This window comes from Danio rerio, chromosome 9, assembly GCF_049306965.1.
Source record: "Danio rerio strain Tuebingen ecotype United States chromosome 9, GRCz12tu, whole genome shotgun sequence".
NCBI lineage: Eukaryota > Metazoa > Chordata > Actinopteri > Cypriniformes > Danionidae > Danio > Danio rerio.
In genome coordinates, this window is record NC_133184.1 from 32,347,843 (window position 1) to 32,358,786 (window position 10,944).

The window sequence follows — 10,944 nt, forward strand, 5'->3', positions numbered from 1 at the left end:
ATTTATATAGGATCTCTTTAACTGCAGTTTGGCACTTTCACTTTCATTCAGGAACAGTTCATTCATGCCCCGTGACAAACGCGATATTGGATACAAGTTTGAACTGCTGGAGGTGCGCTATTTTAATGGAATTTGATCCCGCACGCCGTATGGGAAAAAACCTCTGTATTTTGCAATGCAGGTGTCTGTGGTCCTTCACTGAATATTGTCAAACTTGTGTGTGTATAGACTATCCTGTTGCAAAATGCGCCAAAAAATCCTACACAACGATAATAGATTGATTACGGTGTTTACATGTCTACATCGGCATACTCCACATGTCTTAATTCCATTTGTTAAATTTGATTATGACCTTAATCAGATTAAATTAATCAAAAATCTCTGTTTACATGGTAGACTCTTAATCAGGATATTGTCTTAATTGCATTAAAATTGTATTATTGGTGTCCATGTAAACATTCTCAGTGTTCTTTTTGCTTTGCTTTTCAGTCTCACATATATTTTTATATTTTCTAAAAGTCATCATAACACTATTGTTGAGTTTTTCTTTTGTTATTTGAGCAAATTGGAAACCAGAAAGATGTATTTGTGTTATTCACCCATTCTCTGTTTACCCAACTATGACAGCTTCTGCTGCTGAGAAACCCGGAAATGTAAAAAAGCTCAATTAGTTTTCAGTAGTGAAATAACTCACTTCATGTGCACACATACAGAATGTGAAATATACATATCAGAGGATGACATTTCAATGAAAATGTGAAGAACATTTAGTTTTTGCATTGCATTGACAGGTGCATTGAATCATTAAACAAAAAGAGAAAAACTAACTACTCACAACTGCTTGGCAAAATATGCAAAGCAAATATGTAATATGCCAATCTTGTCATGGCAGCAGCTCAATGCCTTTAAGCATGTAGACATTGTCAAGATGATCTGCTGCCATTCAAACCAACCATGTGAATAGGGAAAAAGGTGATTTAGGTAAGTTTTAATGTGAATGCTGGCGCCACGTAAACTGAGACGGGTATAAACAGAGATGAGAGCCAGCTCCAAGTGGGTAGGACTTGAGCTCCCAGTGGGCTGTACAAACCTGGAGTTTTTATTTTATTAATGTCTTTTATAAGACACAGTCCAACCTTTTGTGTTTTATGAATGTGTACACCTACCTAACTAACATATCCTTCATACTGTCATACGATGAGTTTTATTAATATCTACAGGGCTGATAGTGGAAAAAATTCCTGAGCCTGAACTTTTTTTCCTTGCCCCTGAGGTGAGTAGGGGTGGGGGTACTATGTATGCAACGCACTTTTAACACATAACTCGTGGGCCCCTGGGCCCAAATATATTAACAGCCTATGTGTAACCCTAATCATCATTATTGTCAAGTGGCTCTTTTTAGACACATGCCAGTAATGTCAGTGACACATGCCAGTGTCAGTGATCTTGTGACATGTGCCAGTAGGTGTCAGTATAAGCACGTTATAAGCACCTTAATCTTATAAGTCTCTTTGCTTTAATATTTAAAAATCATTAGGCAAATGACACCTATTATCTTACATGCATATATGTTATGAGTTTTCAACATGCATTTTATTATAACTTTTTAAAGGATATTTTTTAAAATACCTTAAAATGAAAATAAGTTAAATAATAAAATAAATGAATGAATTAAAAACACAGAGAAGTCCATATTGTAGGGAACAAAGGAACTGCCAGGATGCAATAATATACAGTACAACAGATAAGTGTAACCCCTCCCATACATAAGCATGCCACAATAAAGTTGACTGATATGTACTGTCAAATGACTATATTACGTACGGAAGTATGACTACGAATACATAAAATAAATGCGTTTAAATTAAAACATCGTGGAGTAGCTCAGCAAATAAACTAACTTGCGACGCGATAAATTAGGTTAAAAGTCGCGTAATGATTAAATATGGTTTTGCTCGTGTTAATTAATGTCATAAGCTTCGCCGGGTGTCGATGTCACTGCAGTGACATGCAGCGCGACACTCTGAGTGACACAGCAGGGCTCGAAATTAACTTTCTTACTTGGTAGCACCGGTGCTCCCAACCTGAAATATTTAGGAGCACCAGAAAAAAATTAGGAGCATCCACCAAAAATGAATGATATATTTGACAAGTTGTATATTAAGGGATTTATTGTATTTGAAAATAACATCAATTGGGACTAACAAAACCCAGAAACAACTATCTAACTAATGCTGTGATGACTTAATATTTGTGCAATAATTCCAAAATGAATGTTGAATAATTATAAAATATTAATGATGATGATGATGACAATAATACTAATAATGAATAATATTTCTCATCATCATGATGCATTGAATGTGCTTTAATGCAAGTTATCTGCTATATAAAGTCCTACTGTTAATTTATGAAAAATGAAAAATAAATTGATGGTTTGCATCAAACACAAATGAAGCATTGTAGTAAGAAATATTTATTTTGTACTATTGTTTTTATATGCATGCCAATTTAATAAATAATATTTCTGCTACAAAACAAACGAAATAATATAATAAATAATTTAATCCGATGCTGAAAGCTGCAAAGCAGTCATCAGTAATTAAATAGAAAAATAATATAGACCTCAAGAAAGAACGGACAAAAGAAAGGAAGAAAAGCCTCACTTTTAAAAGTTTTGGTTTCGGTTCGTGTTGTTTTAATGCTCAGCCTCTTTATGCGCTGAATTACATTTTTCTGTGTTTGCGGGACAGCATGCGAGTCAGCCGGCCCAATAAGAGGGGGGCAGAGCAGGATTCTCCCGATGCCCACCGGCGCAATACTGTTCTTTGTTATAACCCGCATCAGATCAAACTTAGTAAAGGCGAGCTTCTTTGGCGATGGTGTTTTAGCGGACATTTGCGCTGTTGCAGCCTGCTCACGAGGAAACGTATGAAAAAGTTATGAATTGCCGTGAGATTGTGTTGGCTGAACGCTGTGCATACAACGCATCGAGATTCAGTGTACTTTTCACTCTTCAGCCGTTTGCAATCCCCGCGGTCACAAAAGCTCCCTCCCTGTCATCTGACAGCGGAAAGTCTTGAGTGATTGACGGCTAATATGAACCAATATAGCGGCAGGGAAGAGCGAATTTACCACGTTTTTAGAAAAAAAAAAAAACAGGTCGCACTATAACCATAATATGCAGTCGCACGAATGCTCCCAATATATATTATGAGTCGCATAGCTTAAATTTCGGGCGCATATGCGACTAAAATGGTCTCAATTTCGAGCCCTGCACAGGTCACTACACATGCCACTAGCAAGTGACACATGACAGTGGAAAACCGGACTGTGCCAGTCAGTCAGATGTCGTGTCACTCCATGTTAAAACTACTGTGAATCCGCGTTCAAGCGCACACAATAAGCTAAAACTCGCCCCAAGCACCGGCAAAAACAAATAACAATGAATGTGTCGAGGAAAGAGAAAGGACATATTTTAATTATTTATTATTTTATTTTATTTTTTTATTTTATTATTTTAATTTATTATTTACATATTCTGAGTCAGTGTCGCAAAGATGCTGACTGGCAATCTCCTCTTGGACTCGCCTTTAGAAAGAAAATCATCTTTACGGATTACATGAAGGAGTTTTTTTGTTTTCGATTTGTTTTATTTCGTTAAGTAATAATTTAAAGCTTTCTATAAATATATTTATTATGTCTGTGAGGCATATACATTTTGCTTCATTTTGTTAAGCGCTCCTGTTCAAAAACCAGACGACAGAAAGCGCATAATTTTGGTTTTCTTTATTTTATAAAAACGCTGTAACGTTTTTTGATGTATTACTCGTACTTTGAGAGCAAAAATGACGGATAACTTTAAATTGCTCCCACTGAAAAAATGCAAGTGATTGCTCTGGCGCCTCGATGTCCTGCAAGCTTTTTATAAGCAAACTATGCGCCTAATAGCACACATTCTTTAACGTTTAAGCTACCATTGTTTTATACTTGAACTGTTTTATCTTTTATTTTAGGCAAGTCGTGGAGATCTGAGAAGGCAACCTGATCAAACAGACAATGGTCTTCCGCTGGGCGCTGTTCGTTAAAAAAAACAACTTATTTTTAACGAATAAAAAATGCTCCAAACGTTTTTCTAAATAAGCTGAATAAAAAACGAAACTAAATATAAACACTTTACCATTAAGATACATACAAAACTGAACTATTTCATAGCTGAAACACTAATTAAGTTGTTTAAGGAGAAGGGGGAAATATATTTTTGTCCCGTCTATTGCTTCACCGTTATTTCGAGAATAAACCCAGCGTAAATATGCAGATGTCATTCCCAAAACATATCAGCGTATATGTGCTGAAAACGAAAGTTTCATACAAATTCTGAATGGATTATAGCCTGGAAAGTGCAAAGCACGCTCCTCTTATTATCACTAAAAAGCGTCACTAATCTTAGTTCATAGAGATCTCACAAAGATCCGTTATAATTTATAAAGCTCTCTAAATTACACAATTAATCTTTTATTTACATGGCGTCTACACTCAAAAGATGATTCGCGAGCACACAAAATGGCACTTAATAAAAACCAATCCGGCGCTTTCAGCAGTGAGTGAATTCTGTGAATCTAGAGAAATGACAGATCAATATCCGTGAACCTGATTTTTTTTTTCCCCCGCAGCCACAGTACGCCGGAAATCCGGCGTGGTGCCGGAACGCTATCACCCCTGTATCTACTACACATACAGCAACCCAGCCCACTAGCGGCGTAAGCCCCTCCCACTTGGAGGTCACCCAGCCTACTTGCAGCAAAATCCCTCCCACTTGGAGGTCTCCAGGCTGCAGCGATACCTACTCGCGCATAAACTAGTTCCGAATATTTTAGAAAATGCTGAAATGCTATTGGATTTTGATAGGATTATGGTAGGATTCTCACATACAACCACCTCTAGGGTTTGCAGAGAATGATTTGAAAATGCAAAAATGCTTGGTAGATGCCAGAGTTCAGAGGAGAAAGACCAGATGTTGAAGACAACATTAACTTAAATAGCCATTTTTTGCAACTGTGGTTTAGTAGAAGACCATCTCTGATTGGCCAGTGTCACACCTTGGAGTTGAGGTAGAGCAGCAGAGCTGCACACCAATGACATACGTGTCCATTTACATGGACTTACCAAAATTGGACAGTATAAAGGTTACAAATAATTCACTATAATAAAATGGCATTTGGTTAAACAGGAGATTTACACCCTGAATGTGCCAAAAAAAAAATCTGAGGCCAATTTGTTATGCTATTAGGGCTACACTATACTGAAAAAATATGTGATGTTGTTGAGTATTAGCGATAACGATATTTTTTACATTGCATTAGATGCAAACATTTAATTTTTAAAACACCATAAATGAGTGAAATCCTCAGATATATAGGCGAAATACTGGTTTGTAAATATTCAGGATGTGCACGCATCAAGGTTGCAGAAAAAAAACGGGAGCGCTAGTGTTTACAGCGAGGGAATGACATCCGATGCGTTTCAGAGTTTGTTGTTGTATTAGAGAAAAGTTATATTGATTACATCCCAGCCGGCATTTCAACGGTGATTCAACGTTGAATCAACGTCAGGTCTATGGTTGGATCAACGTTGAATTACCTTTCGATTTTGCAAATTGGATCAACGTTTATATAGTGACGTTGTTTCACCGTCGGACCACCACCGGTAATTCACCGTTGAAATCACAACGTTGTTTCACTCTTACCTTCTTCATGGGTGAATTGTGGTCGTTTTGTAGACGTTGAATGAAGGTTGAATTACCTTTCGATTTTGCAAATTGGATCAACGTTGATACCGTGACGTTGTTTCACCGTCATACATTTCAACGTAAGTTAAATAGAAATTACATACAACGCAAAGTCCATAAATATAGCAAACAAATTTTTACTAATAAAAAATACACGACACAAATACACAACTTAGTCTGTGTATCAATTTATTTAATACACACCTCATTATTTCATTTATTCTAAATATACAGCAACATTTACAGCATACATAGTTCATTAAAACCATGCAGGTTACTATACATGCTGTACACTCAAATACAGAAAAAAGGCATACAATTAAACAGTCACTTTTTAATTAGGTTTCATGAATTAAAGTTAATGTTTACTAACATGAACAAAGAACAAATACTTGTACAGCATTTATTAATCATTTAATTAATTGAAATATGTCCCGATGCTATTAAAATCAAAATGTATGCTTGTTAACATTAATGCACTGAGCTGACATGAACTGTACTTTCTTTATATGAAAGATGCTTCATTGTTCTTTGTTCATGTTAGTAAATACATTAACACTTACTAATACAACCTTATTGTAAAGTGTTACCGTCTTCAGAAAGACAGATACTAACTAAATTAAACTAAGTAACTAAACTACGCTTCAACCATCACAGTCTCCAAAATACAATTCTGTTTACAAAGTTTACAAAATACCCATTTTTAAAGTGGCTGCAGTAAAAAAATAAAATAAAAAACATCACTCACAACTAAGAATCACAAGTGAAATACATTACATCTGTTTGAGGTTTTATAGGTTGAGAGAAACACTTGAGGTAAAAGATGGCACTGGGGACAAAGAATCAAGTGTAAAACACTAAAACATCTATATCAGTCTAGCACTTAAATACATATTTATTTCTCAAACACCAGGTGAGTTTCCTACAAAATCAATAATGAGGTTTGCTATTCCAATTCATTGTAAATGAATGGCTTCACTTTCACAATAGTGAAAACTCATGCTATAATTTAAACCTGACATTACTCCTTCACTTTGCAGGTCTGCATGCTAAATATTTAGTGTTTTTTTTTTTTTTTTATAAAGTACATCTATTGTGTTTAGCATTACTGCAGCAAAACTGAGCACCTGTGACAGTGGAACATAGACAAATATTTCAGTAAATCAAACACAACAGTAAAAGCAATTTGTTATTCCATTATTATTAGTAGTATCATAAAAATTGCATGTTCACATGGGTCTTATAATAATGGCTCACATTTGTGAATGTAGGACCACTATTTCACTATTACATGTCACATTAAGTGTTCATATAGGTTCTGTTATTAATTACTTGTGTCATCCCAGAGACTTGTTAATCTTCAGAACACAAACTAAAATATTTTAGATTAAATGCTTCTCATCCTCTACAGACAGCAATGGTCCCAAGATGGTCATTGTCGTAATAAGGCACAAAACACATTGTCAAAACGTTCCATGTGACTTCAGTGATTTCAACTGTGAACATACCAAGCTCCAACAACACTTTAGTGAGGCAAAACAAAACAGTAAATACAAATGTGTTTGCATATATCTCTCCCGCATCAGATCAGCGTGTGTGTTTATTACGAGCAGTATGCACACACCATGACCTGTTGTGGCAAAGGCAAACAAGTTATTTTTACAGTACTTACTGTGATTTAACCTTTATGACAAATGTACTGGACCTGTTACTACACCTGATATATCACTATCTTTTATGAACACAAATTTCACTGTAACGGGTGCTGTTGTTTTGCTCTAGTTCCACCTTTAGAGAACACCGTACTAGTCAGACATCCATACAAAAGCAGAGAGTTTGGTCTTGTGTAGCAGAACTGCAATAGATGTCTGTCTGTCTAGGCTGACACTGGTTTAGGCCATCAGTATGTCCTTGATGCCCTCAAATGGAGCTTCCAGAAAACCTGCAATAAATGAAATACGAGGTTACAACTAAGTTGGTATCAGCTATTATACAAAGTGAAATTTAAATATTTATTTTTTATTGAATCCAAATTTGTCCTATAATATCGCCACACTCAATAATTTTGACTCATCCATCTGAATATTCCTAACTAAGAGAAGTGAAGAATTAGGTGTGATGTCGTCAGGAAGCCCTTCGCCACCACCGGTGCCAGCATTTCCAGAATTCAAATTTCAGATTCTCGAAAAAATAGCTTTTTTTTTTTTTTTTTTAAACCAAGGCTGCAGTAAAGAATCATGAAACATTCAACACATCTAATAATTACAAGTTGTCGTAAACCATTACATGTACTGTAAAAGCTGTTTAAAGCTTTTTAGACATGGTTGAGAAAAACTCTAGAAGGAGTAGCACTTCTGTAAAAGTCTGCATGTAGGACAGAGAATAAAAGGGATAGTTAAAAATTTGTATTCTGTCGTCATTTACTGACCACATTGAACACAAAAGAAGATATTTTGAAGAAAGCTGCAAATCTATTTAACCATTGACTTCTATAGTATTTTTTTCTACTATGGAGGTCAATGTTTACAGGTTTTTTTTTCAGAATAGCCTCTTTTGTGTTCAACAAAATAAACTCATAATGGTTTAAAACCATTTGGGGAGTAAAATGTGAGTACATTTTCATTCTTGGGTGAACTATCCCTTTCAGTTGGAAAACACCAGAATTCTTAAGTAGACCCTTTTCGCAAGACAGATGATGCATTTCATTTGTCATCTTAATCCTCAAGTTTTTAATATTTAGATTTATTTAAATAGCATTTTTATTTATTTGTTTTAATGACATTTAATAAAACAACTTCTCAATGACATCACATGTACTGGACCTGCTACACATGTATCACTATTTTTTTGAATACAAATTTCACTGTAACGGGTGCTGTTGTTTTGCTCCAGTAATACCTTTAGAGAACACAGTAGCAGTCAAGACATCCATACAAAAGCCTTGGTGTGGAGTAGCAGAACTGCAGTCTGTCCAGGCTGACACAGGTTTAGGCCATCTGCGTGTTCTTAATGCCCTCAACTGGACCTTCCAGAAAACTCAGAAAGTTAAAACCCATTACACCTTTTATCTGGTACTATACAAAGTGTAATTTAAGCATTAATTTCTCACTAAATACATATTTGTTCCCCAATACTGTCACATAGTATAACATCACAACATGATTTCACAATAATAATATCAATATAACAATATAATATCACAACATAGCCTAACAATCAATAAACAAACAGATTAGAAAGAGAATATCACCAACCAAAGCACCAAGAAGATTTAACAGATAGTTAAAGGTAAAGTAAACTTAACGTTACATGGACAAAGCCTTTTCCATTCAATGCTGTGCAAGTTAGTGCGTCTCTGGAGTAAGTTACATGTCTAAAAGCAAAAACAACAACAACAGTGAAACGACAGCAGTTAACTTTGTAATAATAACACTAATAATACAGCGTATAAAATGGATATTGTTTTATAACGTTGCTCAGTAACTTTAAACTGCGTTTGGAGTTTATCGCTTTGAATTTGCCATAAAAACGCTCATTTAGACTAACGTTAAACATGTGACATTACCTCGAGGTTAGCTGCGCGTCACCGGAGTGCAAACAAGACTAAAAACAAACTGGAAAGTTTTAAATGCTTCAAAATTCGAAACACTACACCTCAAAAGTCACGTTTAAGATACACTGACAAAATCGGGGGGTAAATAAAACGTTAAAGCATCTAAAAACACGCTTACCTCTGAATTCTGCTGCACTGCAGGTCAGGTGTTCGTAATTACGTGAAGTGAAGCGCTGCGCGTGGCCGCGTGCGCGGAGTCCTCCGATACCATGGTAACCAAACATGTTGAATGTTGGGTGAAGCCATGACGTTAATTCAACATACAGATCATGATAAAAAAATGTCAACGTTGATTTGTACAAGGATTTCTGTAACTTTTTTCAACCATTTATCATTCAACATTGTTTCAACATTAAAGCAACAACTGACATATTTTCAACCACATTTCAACGTTGAAGCCTTGTCATATGCAGGCTGTTTTTCAACCATTCAACATTGAACGTTCTATCAACATTATTTCAACGTTCAAAACACAACTGACCTTATTTCAACCATATTTCAACGTTGAAGGTCGGTCGTGTGCCGGCTGGGATATTATATAGATTATTAAATAATGCTTTCAGCATATTATAACAGCTTGTCACCCAGTGATAAGTACAGTGATTCAGCAAAATTAGCGTTAAAGTGAGTAGCGTTCATCTGACAGGTCCATTTGCAAAAGCACCCTCATGTGATGTCATGTGTGATGTAGGTTGGTAATTCCGCTATTCTGGGGAGGTGTGGATAAAGCTAGTAAGGCCCCATCTGATTGGTCAAATTTTACATAAACAAGCATTGTATAAAATAAATGTAATTAATCCCACATGTCTGATATGACTATTGCATATACTTTTATCAGGACAATGATGATTTTGCGATATATTGTACAGCCTGCTGCCATGTTTATATCGACCAACATCTCTAAGGACTGTGTCTAACACTTTGTTAAATTAATGAAACAAAGATTTAGAGCCGTTCTACTAGTAAGAAGTACCTAATAAAGTGGCCAATGAGTGAATAATTCTTTTACTGTCACTGAAACAAAATGTTTCAAACTACAGTTTCTTGGCCACTAACACATCTGTTTGGCCGAAGTCTCAATTTACTCATCATTAGGAGTGGCAATAAGGTAATTTTAAAGCTTGGGAACAATAACTTGTGTGATGTCAGTCTTGGACACAGAGACCATGTCTCAAATCTTTACAATGACTCCGGGTCCATTAATCCTTTGCAGGAGCTCCAAATTATAGAACAAATGAAAGTAGCCGGCTCTCACCGCAGGGACAGGGATCGCCTATTTTGCTGACTCGTTAGTTGCGTTTGACATGCCTGTTTGTGCAAGAGGGAGAGCAGGAGAATATTTATTGGCTTCCAGAAGTGTGAGAGAGCCGGGTATGAGCGGCTCAAGGGTCTTGTTATCGTCCTCTTTGCCTGCGTGTACTTTTTGGGGTTTAATGAACACTCGGGCGGTCCTCGCGCTCCAATCAGACAGGAGTCTCTGCCACTTTCCGCCGCGCTCCGCCAGGCTCGCCTCGGCACCGCTCGCCTCTCCTGTCCTCCAAAT

The 10,944-nt window shown here is 36.2% G+C and overlaps 1 long non-coding RNA gene across 1 annotated transcript; it reads right to left on the reverse strand.

The window, feature by feature from the left end:
* Nucleotides 1-5,960: 5,960 nt before the first annotated feature.
* On the reverse strand, nt 5,961-10,090 carry LOC137496478 (uncharacterized). The gene is made up of 5 exons (XR_012385478.1): nt 9,883-10,090; nt 9,520-9,600; nt 9,098-9,161; nt 8,687-8,813; nt 5,961-7,730 (listed from the first exon to the last, which is right to left on the reverse strand). It is a non-coding gene; the product is annotated as an uncharacterized lncRNA (long non-coding RNA).
* Between the last annotated feature and the right edge of the window lie 854 nt (nt 10,091-10,944).